Source organism: Bos javanicus, chromosome 3 (assembly GCF_032452875.1).
Source record: "Bos javanicus breed banteng chromosome 3, ARS-OSU_banteng_1.0, whole genome shotgun sequence".
In the NCBI taxonomy this organism is placed as follows: domain Eukaryota; kingdom Metazoa; phylum Chordata; class Mammalia; order Artiodactyla; family Bovidae; genus Bos; species Bos javanicus.
The window spans coordinates 96,048,772-96,062,010 of record NC_083870.1 but is presented as its reverse complement, the minus strand read 5'-3'; the positions used below and the strand labels follow the sequence as shown (position 1 = coordinate 96,062,010).

Here is a 13,239-nt window from a genome sequence, read left to right as displayed (position 1 = left end):
TTTAAGTCTGAATTTGGCAATAAGGAACTCATGATCTGAGCTACAGTCAGCTCCTGGTCTTGTTTTTGCTGCCCATATAGAGCTTCTCCATCTTTGGCTGCAAAGAATATAATCAGTCTGATTTTGGTACTGACCATCTGGTGATGTCCATGTGATGTCCATGTCCTCTTGTATTGTTGGAAAAGGGTGTTTGCTATGACCAGTGCATTCTCTTGGTCAAACTCTGTTAGCCTTTGCCCTGCTTCATTTTGTACTCTAAGACCAAATTTGCCTGTTACTCCAGGTATCTCTTGACTTCCTACTTTTGTGTTCCAGTCCCTTATAATGAAAAGAACATCTTTTTGAGTATTAGTTCTAGAAGGCCTTGTAGGTCTTCATCGAACCGTTCAACTTCAGCTTCTTCAGCATTACTGGTCTGGGCATAGACTTGAATTACTGTGATACTGAGTGGAATGCCTTGGAAATGAACAGAGATCATTCTGTTTGAGATTGCACCCAAAAACTGCATTCTGGATTCTTTTGTTGACTATGAGGGCTACTCTATTTCTTCTAAGGCTATTCTATTTCTTCCTGCCCACAGTAGTAGATATAATGGTCATCTGAGTTAAATTCACCCATTCCAGTCCATTTTCATTTGCTGATTCCTAAAATGCCGATGTTCACTCTTGCCATCTCCTGTTTGACCACTTCCAATTTGCCTTGATTCATGGACCTAACATTCCAGGTTCCTATGCAATATTGCTCTTGCAGCATTGGATTTTACTTCCATCACCAGTCACATCCACAACTGGGTGTTGTTTTTGCTTTGGCTCCATCTCTTCATTCTTTCTGGAGTTATTTCTCCACTGATCTCTAGTAGCATATTGAGCACCTATCGACTTGGGGAGTTCATCTTTCAGTGTCCTATGCTTTTGCCTTTTCATACTGTTCATGGGGTTCCAAGGCAAGAACACTGAAGTGGTTTGCCATTCCCTTTTCTAGTGGACCAAATTTTGTCAGAACTCTCCACCATGACCTGTCTGTCTTGGGTGACCCTGGCACGGCTCATAGTTTCATTGAGTTAGACAAGGCTGTGGTCCATGTGGTCAGATTGGTTAGTTTTCTGTGATTGTGATTTGAAAAGAATGAAAATCCAAGGAGCAAACATCTTTTAATTACATGGCTGTAGTCACTATCCACAGTGATTTTGGCAAAAAATTCAAAACAAAAATCACTAATGCCTTGTATTAGAATCCTAAATCCACAAATTCTAATGGCCCAGACCTGACTTTAACCTAAAGTCAAAAACCTGACTGTCTGCTGTGAGCAGTTTCAACATCAGAACGTACTGCAAGTGCTGAACTGCAATTAAGCATAGGTTCAATGAACAGGACTCTGACTCTGGGACCACTGGAGATTTACGATATCTCTGGGTAGGGCCTCAAGTTGTGAAACATATGAATGTTGTCTATACCATCTGGGTCACATACAAATGCTAACATTAAAGGGTTTGTTTTTTGATCGGACCATCCAAAATCAAGCTGCTGATGGGCTTATATCTGATACGGAGATGGAACTATCACAAACAGTGTGACCTCCTTGCCCACTCCTGACAGAATGGACTCCTGACTACCTCGGGGGACATCTCATTGCTGTTGACTTGTGTTCAACTTCCCAGAAGAGTTGTAGTGTGCAACAATGGACTAATAAATAGCCTGACTCTGCTTCTCTCACTTTCTCTAGGAGCACACAACTTTGAAAGACAATTTGATTATTAAATGCTACTGTTTTCAGAAAGGGATTGATCTTTTCCAGGCTGCTCATGGGATAAATGAACAGGACAAAAGAGTGGGAGGTTATATAAAGTCATCTTGAAAATTTTTCATAATTCAGGATTTTGTACTAACCAAACCCTAAACATGACATGCCTTTCTGGTTTAGTTGTATAAAAATGATATTCTGTAAAAATCTGTTTTCCCTGTTGCATATACAGTCCTTCCTAAGGAAGGGTCTGGTGAGACCAGGGGATAGTTTTTAAAAAAGTAAAATTATGACTGCTGAGACACAACAATTTTACAAAGGAGGGAGAAAGCATTAAAGGTCTTTGCTTTTAAAAACTGTTCCTGGATGTTTCCCCTTCTTCCTAAAGGAAAACTCTCCATGCTGCCTTTCCAAGCTGCTGCAAGTGCTTTGAATTCAAACTGACTGCTGAGTCTACAATCACACATGACAGTGGTGACTATGAGACAGTAAGGGGTGGTCTCAGCTCCATACATTCCAAACAGAATGTCTCCAGATGCCATCTACACTCAGGAGGTGAATGAACCAGTGTCACGGATAAGCAAAACTGTTTGAGACTGCCTTAGGCAGTCCCTCTGAAACCAAGGGCTGAACTAAATCACTGAGAACCCAGCAGTGGGAGGTATCACAGTGGGCCCAACTAACACCATGTCCTGCTTGGGGTGCTCTAACACTTGTAAGCTTTGTTTCCCATGACCGTCCTCTGTGATTGCACTTCTGGTGTGTACCTGGATATTGTGACACTGCCTCGTCCCTGGAAGGAGCTTCATGTCAGCTTCAACTAGCTAGTTGTGCTGTACCTGAACTGATGCCTTGGGCCAGGTGAGAGAAAGGGTTAACACATAAACTTAAGGAGGAATCCATCTGGCTTTCTTAGACAGACTATAATGGTTAATGGGATTTGTTTTAAGTGGCTAAGTCCAGGATCCCTAAAAAGCATAAATAATTGAGATCAACAACTATTGGTTTTTCTCAGCCTGTGTGTAGGTTCCTACTGACCATAATTTTTCTGTAAAGATGCTTCGGACAGGAGCAAAGGGTGATCTGTGCAGAGTTAACAGAGCAGGCCCAACTGCTATTCTTTGAAAGGTTTGCTTACAAGGTCGGCCTTTGGCTGGTGTCTGGGAACTTGGCTTTTAGGGGCGTTCCCATTATTCCCAGAACTGGTAAGGGTAGCTCACTAATGTTACTTAAATGGTTTGTACAAACAATATAGCTATGCTAAACACCTGCTTTCCTTATCAGATTCTGGAATTTTTGTATGTACCAGGCAGAGGGTCCTTATGTAATCAGGCCCCTATTAAGCCCCTAAAAAGCTTCAGATTGGTGACATTTCACATGTGCTGTCCCGAATCACTGCTGAGGCAATGAAGCTCATCCTATGTGACTCCAGTGACAGAGGACCCTTCGAAGAAGCTTTGCCCGATTTTCTCTGACTTGGCCCCATGTGCTCTTTCTCTTTGCTGATTTTGCTTTATATTCTTTTGCTATAATAAATCACAGCTGTGACTATGAGTATGCTCAATTCTGTGAGTCCTCCTAGAATATCACTGAACCTGGAGATAGACCCTGGGGACCCTCCTGACACATTATATGAAAAAGTTTTCCATTTAGGATAAAAAGCATAGGTTTTGGATGTTCAAGTCCCAATTATGTCAGTTACCACATATATGACCCTGGAAATAATACTAAATGTCCTGTAGCCTCAGTTATCTTATTTGGAAAACAGAGCCACTATCTATGCTTTAGGGTTTGTATAAAGATTGAGAGAATACTTTCTAAAGTGTCTAGCACAGCATAGCACATTAATAATTATTATTATCCTTGACTGAGTGAAAACTGGAAAAGGCTGTAAGAACTGAAGAGATCACCAAATCAGGCATAAACATTTCAAAGAAAACTTTCACATTAGCATCCACTCACTTTCAGAAGGCTCAGACCCAGCTCATCTGAAACTAAAGTAAAAAACTGTACCAATACTTTTTACTAAAAACCTCTCTGGTGTTTAGTCACATTTCCATGCAGTTCTAACTAAGAGGATTCTGCTTTATGAAAATGGTGGTGTGGAAGGAGGAGAAGAGAATATACTTCCTTAAAGGAAAGACTAAAAGTGACATGGTGTGGTTTCATCCGACACACGGTGCCTTGCCCAGGAGGCACGCCCATGGTGAGCTATGTCACTTCTTTCCAGCGTAAGCTCTACATATCTTAAAGCCTCACATATCCTGAGTACCTACTACGTGCCATGTCCGTGCTCTCAAATCACCTCATTTAATTTTTAAAACTGCTCTATAGGTGGCTATTATTATCTACCTTCTTACATGTGAAGGAAACCAGTTTATAGAGGTTATGTGATGCATCCAAGGTGCACCTGATAATTCACTCCTTATACTACAGAATGATGCCATCTCCCACATTGTGACTGCCAATGCTCAGAAAACATTTTTCCTACACCAGGGGAACTACAATAAACAGTGGACTTTCTTCCAAGGAAGGGTCTGTTATAACCCAAGTGACAAAGTGCAGGTCACCCTCATATTAAGGATGAGAAATGTGTCTAAAAAATTTATCTTTTAAAAGTTAGAGACAGGTCAAAGGCAATGACTTGCTGGAGATGGATCAAAGAAACTCAGCATTACCAAATCAAATGGCATGGCCCTCTGAGGTCTACCAAGTGTTCTCATTATCACTTTTGATCTTATCATCACAGTGTATCTGTGAAGATGCACATTATCCTCTCTTGAAAGATGAAGTAACTGAAATATAGAAAACAAATGACTTACTCAGTGTAACTCAGCAAATGGACAGAAGTGCCAACATGAGAACGAAGATCTGTCTGACTCCAAGTACAGAAAAGGGAGGAAGAGCTGTGGAACCATTTATCACAATACTTACAGTCTAAGCATTAGACTTTACATACCTACAACCGTCTCTCTAATTTCCCCCTGTTTAGTTGCATTTTTATCAATCTTATTTTAAGTATTGTGACATCCCCTGACTATTCTTCTGGCTTCAGTCTTTCTCCATGTCAATTCATCTCTCCAAAGTGCCAGTGAGATATGTAAGAAAAAGAATAAGGACCCTCATATTTAATTTCCAGCTCTGCCACTCTCTGGCTATGTAATCTTGGTCAAAACACTTAAAGAATTTCAGTTTCTGTATCTGTAAAATAGAGATAATATTTGCCTGCTTGATATAACATATTCTGGACCTGGGTTTTTAACTTGGTTCTTTATGCCTTTAATTTTTTTCAATTATAAAGTAATGATAATAGCAGTCTCATAGGGTTGTTGTAAGGATTCAATTAAATGATACCTGTCCAGTGCAGAACATAGCTGCCCAACACGCAGTGGGAACTCACACAGTGGTAGACAGCATTATTATTACTTCACAGGTTGTTTGTCTGCTTTATTCAATAGAAAGTTATTTACTGAGTATCAATTAACTTCCAGGTACTGTTCTAGGTGCCAGGTATACAACAGTGAACAAGTAAAGTTCCTGCCTTCAAAAAGCTTTCATTCTGGTAGGGTGTAGACAATAAACAAGTAAATGTCTATTATTATCTATATAAGATAGTGATCAGTTCAGTGTAGGAGGAAAAAAAGCAGGCTAAGAGGCATAGGGATTGCCATTCTGGCAGCTTAGGGAAGGTGGGGACAGAGAAGAGGGAAGGAGAACTGTTTTTTTTTTACGTAAGTTGGTGAGAAAAGGCCTCAATGGAAAGGCAGTATTTGAGCAGAGATCTAAAGGAAGTAACAGCATGGGTACTATGGATATCTAGAGGAAGAAAATACAAGTGCAAACACCCAAAGTGGGAAAATGTTTCATGGTTTAAACAAACAACAAGGATGCCAGGGTGACTGCAAAAGATTGAGTGGGGTCAGAGGAATGCCAAGGAGTCACATCAGAGAGGGCCTTTCAAAAACTCATAACTAGATGGGATGCCATTATAGGGTTTTGAAAAGAGAAATGACATGATCTGCCTTATATTAAAAAAAACAAAAAACAAAAAAGCTGTTACTGTTTTTCAGAAAAAGAGACTGAAAAGGGGAAGGTGCACGGGTGGAGGCAGAATGGCCAGTTAGGACACCATTACAGTAAACTAGACAAGAGGTGACAGTGACTTGGACTAACATTTATTTGTAGAAGCAGTGAGAAGTAGATTCTGAATGTATTTTGAAGGTAAAATCAACGAAATTTGCTCATGAGATGGACAGCAAAATGAGAGAAAGAGAAATCAAGGATGAATCCGAGGTTTTGGGACTAAACAAGAAGAGTGAAGTTTCATGAGATAATGTCATTTAATGAGATAAGGATGACTATGAGAGAAGCAGTTTGGGGGAGGAGGAAATCAGGAGTTTAGTTTTGATTTAATTTGAGATGCCAGTCAGACATAAAGTGGAGATGTTGAGCAGGTAGTTGTACGTATAAACATCTGGAGTTTAGGAGAAAGCCTGGGCTGGAATATGCAGCTGTACCTGTATACAAAGCATTTGAAACTACAAGATGAATGAGATCACTTAGATATTGAGCACAGACAGACAGAGATCAGAGATTTGACACTTACTGAGCACCTACTATGTGCCAGGGAATGTGAATTTATACATTATGGAGTAATGTAGGGGTAATCTTACATTGAAGATAACCGTGACTACCAAGTCTTTCCTTTGTTCAACAATCTACTCATGGAATAAGGTCCCTTTCCTGATATTTGAGGTTTTATATAACCCCCCATCAGTCTTTTCTCAGAACTTTATAATACAAACTCCATATTTCAATCAATCTGTTCTATGCTCCGATGCCTAGCCATGCCTTGAACTTTCCAACATTAGCTTCTTTCCTCAAGCTGGCTCATGGCATGCAGAATGTTCTCCCTCTATCAACCTACCAAAAATCCTATCATCTTAAAATTTTGTTTATCTGCTTCCTCCTTTACAAAACTTTTCTTGGTCATCCAGGCCAGCTCTGACTTCTTGTGCCCTTTTAGTCTGAAATACTCTTAGGACTTACTATGTAAATCGCACTGTGAGGATTATATTTATAGGAGAGGTGAGAATATTCCCAAAGGAAGGACTGTGCTCCATTCCTTAGCACTTAGCACAGTGCCTGGATAAACAGAGTAAGAAACATAACTAAGTGTATATTTTAGCTACATCTGGCTGTGACTCAGGAATAAAAATTACAAGGATAATATAAAGAAATCAGAGATAATGAAACTTACCCAAATGTATAAAACTGGGCTTCATTTACACATCAGAAGCATTTTTTTGACCATAAACTATCTCACTAATTCATTCCTTACTTGGCTCAAGAGGCAGGAGAACAGTCTCTAGAATCATACACACTTAGGTTTATATTCAGTTTGGATATTTACTATGACATTGGGCAAGGTGCATAACGTATTTTGTGTCTGAGGACTATATGAATACTGACCTTTAGATCAGTATTAAATGATAATGGATTAAATGGATTAAATGATAATGCACACAAAATTGGGAAAGGAGTACATCAAGGCTGTATATTGTAAGCCTGCTTATTTAGCTTATATGCAGAGTACATCATATGAAAATGCTGGGCTGGATGATTCACAGGCTGGAGTCAAGATTGCCAGAAGTATGAACAACCTCAGATATGCAGATGATACCACTTTCATAGCAGAAAGTAAAGAGGAACTAAAGAGCCTCTTGATGAAGGTGAAAGAGGAGAGTGAAAAAGCTGGTTTAAAACTCAACATTCAAAAAACTAAGATCATGGCATCCAGTCCCATCACTTCATGGCAAATAGATGGGGAAGCAGTGGAAACAGTGGCTGAGTTTATTTTTCTGGGCTCCAAAATCATTGTGGATAGTGATTGCAGCCATGAAATTAAAAGACGTTTGCTACTTGGAAGGAAAGTTATGACCAACCCAGACAGCATATTAAAAAGCAGAGACATTACTTTGTCAACAAAGGTCCGTCTAGTCAAGGCTATGGTTTTTCCAGTAGTCATGTATGCATGTGAGAGTTGGACTATAAAGAAAGCTGAGCACTGAAGAATTGATGCTTTTGAACTGTGGTGTTGGAGAAGACTCTTGAGAGTCCCTTGGACTGCAAGAAGATCCCAACAGTCCATCCTAAAGGAGATTAGTCCTGGGTGTAAATTGGAGGGACTGATATTGAAGCTGAAACTCCAATACTTTGGCCACCTCATGCGAAGAGCTGACTCATTTGAAAAGACCCTGATGTTGGGAAAGATTGAGGGCAGGAGAAGGGGACGACAGAGGATGAGATGGTTGGATGACATCACTGACACAATGGACAGGGGTTGGGGTGGACTCCAGGAGTTGGTAATGGACAGGGAGGCCTGGCGTGCTGTGGTTCATGGGGGTAGCAAAGAGTTGGACACAACTGAGTGACTGAACTGAACTGAAACTTACCTAAGGAGACAAAAAAACTGTACACAGAAAATTATAAGACACTGATGAAAGAAAGCACAGATGACATAAACAGATGGAGAGATATTCCATGTTCCTGGGTAGGAAGAATCAATATTGTGAAAATGACTATACTACCAAATGCAATCTACAGATTCAATGTGATCCCTATCAAATTACCAAGGGCATTTTTTACAGAACAAGAACAAAAATTTCACAATTCATTCAGTTCAGTTTAGTTCAGTCAGTCATGTCTGACTCTTTGTGACCCCATGGATTGCAGCATGCCAGGCCTCCCTGTCTATCAGCAACTCCCAGAGTCTACTCAAACTCATGTCCATTGAGTCAGTGATGCCATCCAACCACCTCATCCTCTGTCGTCCCCTCCTGCTCCTGCCTTCAATCTTTCCCAGTATCAGGGTCTTTTCCAATGAGTCAGTTCTTCGCATCAGGTGTCAAAAGTATTGGAGTTTCAGCTTCAGCATTAGTCCTTCCAATGAATATTCAGGATTGATTTCCTTCAGGATGGACTGGTTGAATCTCCTTGCTGTCCAAGGGACTCTCAAGAGTCTTCTCCAATACTACAGTTCAAAAGCATCAATTCTTCAGCGCTCAGCTTTCTTTATAGTCCAGCTCTCACATCTATACATGACTAATGGAAAAATCATAGCCTTGACTAGACGGACCTTTGTTGACAAAGTAATGTCTCTGCTTTTTAATATGCTGCCTAGGTTGGTCATAACTTTTCTTCCAAGGAGTAAGTATATTTTAATTTCATGGCTACAGTCACCATCAGCAGTGATTTTGGAGCTCCAAAAAACAAAGTCTGTCACTGTTGCCACTGTTTCCCCATCTATTTGCCATGAAGTGATGGGACAAGATGCCATGATCTTAGTTTTCTGAATGTTGAGCTTTAAGCCAACTTTTTCACTCTCCTCTTTCCCTTTCACCAAGAGTCTCTTTTAGTTCTTCCTCACTTTCTGCCATAAGGGTGGTGTCATCTGCATATCTGAGGTTATTGATATTTCTCCTGGCAATCTTGATTCCAACTTGTGCTTCATCCAGTCCAGCATTTCTCATGATGTACACTGCATATAAGTTAAATAAGCAGGGTGACAATATACAGCCTTGATGGACTCCTTTTCCTATTTGGAACCAGTCTGTTGTTCCATGTGCAGTTCTAAGTGTTGCTTCTTGACCTGAATACAGATTTCCCAGGAGGTAGGTCAGGTGGTCAGGTATTCCCATCTCTTGAAGAATTTTCCACACTTTGTATGGAAACATCAAAGATGTTGACTAGCCAAAGCAGTCTTGAGAAAGAAGAATGGAGCTGGAGGAATCAACTTTCCTGACCTCAGATTATATATACTACCAAGCTACCGTCATCAAGACAGTATGGTACTGGCACAAAAACAGAAATATATACAAATGGAACAAGATAGAAAGCCTAGATATAAACCTACGCACCTATGGGTACCTTATTCTTAACAAAGGAGGCAAGAATATACATTGACAAAGCCAGCCTCTTCAATAAATGGTTCTAGGAAAACTGGACAGCTACATGTAAAAGTATGAGATTAGAACACTTCCTAACACCATACACAAAGATAAACTCAAAATGGATTAAGGACCTAAACGTAAGACCAGAAACTATAAAACTCTTAGAGGAAAACATACATAGAACACTCGATGACATAAATCAAAGCAAGATCCTCTATGACCCACCTCCTAGAGTAATAGAAATAAAAACAAAAGTAAACAAGTGGGACCTGATTAAACTTAAAAGCTTTTGCACAGGTGAAAGCAAGGTGAAAATACAACTGTCAATGGGAGAAAATCATAGCAAATGAAACAACTGACAAAGGGTTAATTTCCAAAATATACAAGCTGCTCATACAACTCAATGCTACAAAAACAAACAACCCAATCAAAAAGTGGGAAAAAGACCTAAACACACATTTCTCCAAAGACATACAGATGGCTAACAAAAACATGAAAAGATGCTCAACATTGCTCATTATTAGAAAAATGCAAGTCAAAACTATAATAAGGTATCACCTCACACTGGTCAGAATGGCCATCATCAAAAAGTCTGTAAACAATAAATGCTGGAGAGAGTGTGGAGAAAAGGGAACACTCTTGCACTGTTGGTGGGAATGTAAATTGATACAACCCTACAGAAGACAGTATGGAGATTCCTTAAAAAACTAGGAATAAAACCACCATATGACCCAGCAATCCCACTCCTAGGCATATACCCTGAAGAAACCAGGGTTGAAAAAGACATATGTATTCTACGTTCATTGCAGCACTATTTACAATAGCTAGAACATGGAAGCAACCTAGGATGTCCACTGACAGATGAATGGATAAAGAAATTGTGGTACATATACACAATGGAATATTACTCGGCCATAAAAAGGAACACATCTGAGTCAGTTCTGATGAGGTGGATGAACCTAGAACCTATTATACAAAGTGAAGTGAGTCAGAAAGAGAAAGATAAATATCGTATTCTAATGCACATATATAGAATCTAGAAAAATGGTACTGAAGAATTTATTTTCAGGGCAGCAATGGAGAAACAGACATAGAGAACAGACTTATAGACATGGGGAGAGGGGAAGAGAGAGTGAGATGTATGGAAAAAGTAACATGGAAACTGACATTACCCTATGTAAAATAGATAGCCAATGGGAATTTGCTGTATGGCTCAGGACACTCAAATAGGGGCTCTGTATCAACCTAGAGGGGTGGGATGGGGAGGGAGATGGGAGGGAGGTTCACAAGGGAGGGACTATATGTATACCTATGGTTGATTCATGGTGCAGTTTGACAGAAAACAACAAAATTCTGTAAAGCAATTATCCTTCAATTAAAAAAAAAAAGCGAGACATTACTCTGCCAACAAAGGTCTGTCTAGTCAAAGCTATGGTTTTTCGGTAGTCATGGATGGATGTGAGAGTTGGACCATAAAGAAAGCTGAGTGCCCAAGAATTGATGCTTTTGAAGTGGTGTTGGAGAAGACTCTTGAGAGTCCCTTGGACTGCAAGGAGATCCAACCAGTCAGTCCTAAAGGAAATCAGTCCTGAATATTTATTGGAAGAACTGATGGTGAAGCTGAAACTCCAATACTTTGGCCACCTGTTGTGAAGAGCTGACTCACTGGAAAGGACCCTAATGCTGGGAAAGACTGATGGCAGGAGGAGAAGGGGATGACAGAGGATGAGATGGTTGGATGGCATCACCAACTCAAAGGACACGAGTTTGAGTAAGCTCTGGGAGTTGGTGATGGACAGGGAGGCCTGGTGTGCTGCAGTCCATGGGGTCACAAAGAGTTGGACATGACTGAGTGAGTGAACTGAACTGAACTAGATGCAGAAATAATATTATAACCTACTAGATACTAGTTGCATTCCATTCCACAGTCATAGTTCTTATTCTCTGAGTCTTGATTACTTAGAGATACTAGAAAATCTCAAATTAGATACGGTGATGTAAAGTGTCTGGAGGGAATGGAACAAGCTCAGCACTGCAACTTTCCTGCATTTCATTGATTCGATGCTTCATCTTACTTTACCATGAAATCAATGCTTTTAAGATATAGGTAGTTAAATGGCATTAAGGTTTTTCTTCTGGTTCTCTTTTTTGGTTTATTTGTTTGTTTTTAATCAAACTCAGTCTAACTCAGGGTCTTTTCCAAGGAGTCAACTCTTCACATGAGGTGGCCAAAGTATTGGAGTTTCAGCTTTAGCATCAGTCCTTCCAAAGAACACCCAGGACTGATCTCCTTTAGGATGGACTGGTTGGATCTCCTTGCAGTCCATGAGACTCTCAAGAGTCTTCTCCAACACTACAGTTCAAAAGCCATCAATTCTTCAGCACTCAGCTTTCTTCACAGTCCAACTTTCACATCCATACATGACCACTGGAAAAACCATAGCCTTGACTAGATGGACCTTTATTGGCAAAGTAATGTCTCTGCTGTTTAATATGCTATCTAGGTTGGTCATAACTTTCCTTCCAAGGAGCAAGCATCTTTTAATTTCATGGCTGCAGTCACCATCTGCAGTGATTTTGGAGCCCCCAAAAATAAAGTCTGACACTGTTTCCACTGTTTCCCCATCTATTTCCCATGAAGTGATGGGACCAGATGCCATGATCTTTGTTTTCTGAATGTTGAGCTTTAAGCCAACTTTTTCACTCTCCTCTTTCACTTTCATCAAGAGGCTTTTTAGTTCCTCTTCACTTTCTACCACAATTCTCTGAGCCAGGTATTATTATTCTCTTTTAAAAGTGAAAAAATAAAAGTTCAGCAGGGCTAAGTAAGTTGCTCAATGTCATAAAACAAGTATGTGATGAGGTGGGATTCAGATACAGGTCTAACTACCACTAAAATTTTTATTAAAAGTATGACTTTTAACTAATCTATTTCATTTTCATTCACCCAACTCTCTGTGAAAGGCTCAGGTCAAATTCATTTCCTTTATGAAGTCTTATCATTGCAGGCTGAAATTACCTATCCTTCCAACTGTTTGTATGATTCGTAATGCAGTTTGCTTTACATTTGTGTTTTTACTAGAATGTGAACTCTTTAAAAGAAAGTGAAGTCGCTCAGTTGTGTCCGACTCTTTGTGACCCCGTGGACTGTAGCCTACCAAGCTCCTCTGTCCATGGGATTTTCCAGGCAATAGTCCTGGAGTGGATCGCCATTCCCTTCTCCAGGGCATCTTCCCAACCCAGGGATCGAACCCAGTCTCCCACATTGTAGACAGACGCTTTTACCATCTGAGCCACCAGGGAAGTCTGAACTCTTTAAGGTCAGTAACAATTCCTTTATTTCTGTGTCATTATGTCTGGTATGGAGGCTGGCCGAATGGTTGCTCAGCAAATGTTTTACTCTATGAAAGAATGAATAGAAGAATGAAATGCCAGTAACCTATTTTTATTTCCATATGGTGGTAAATAGGACATCCTTTTTTAATTTAAATTTATTTATTTTAATTAGAGGCTAATTACTTTATAATATTGTATTGGTTTTGCCATA

General features: G+C 39.9%; 1 protein-coding gene across 4 annotated transcripts in view; it reads right to left on the bottom strand.

Moving 5' to 3' along the window:
* The window catches only part of FAF1 (Fas associated factor 1), a 498,425-nt gene that overhangs the window by 24,812 nt on the left and 460,374 nt on the right, over positions 1 to 13,239 (bottom strand). The window lies entirely within an intron of this gene.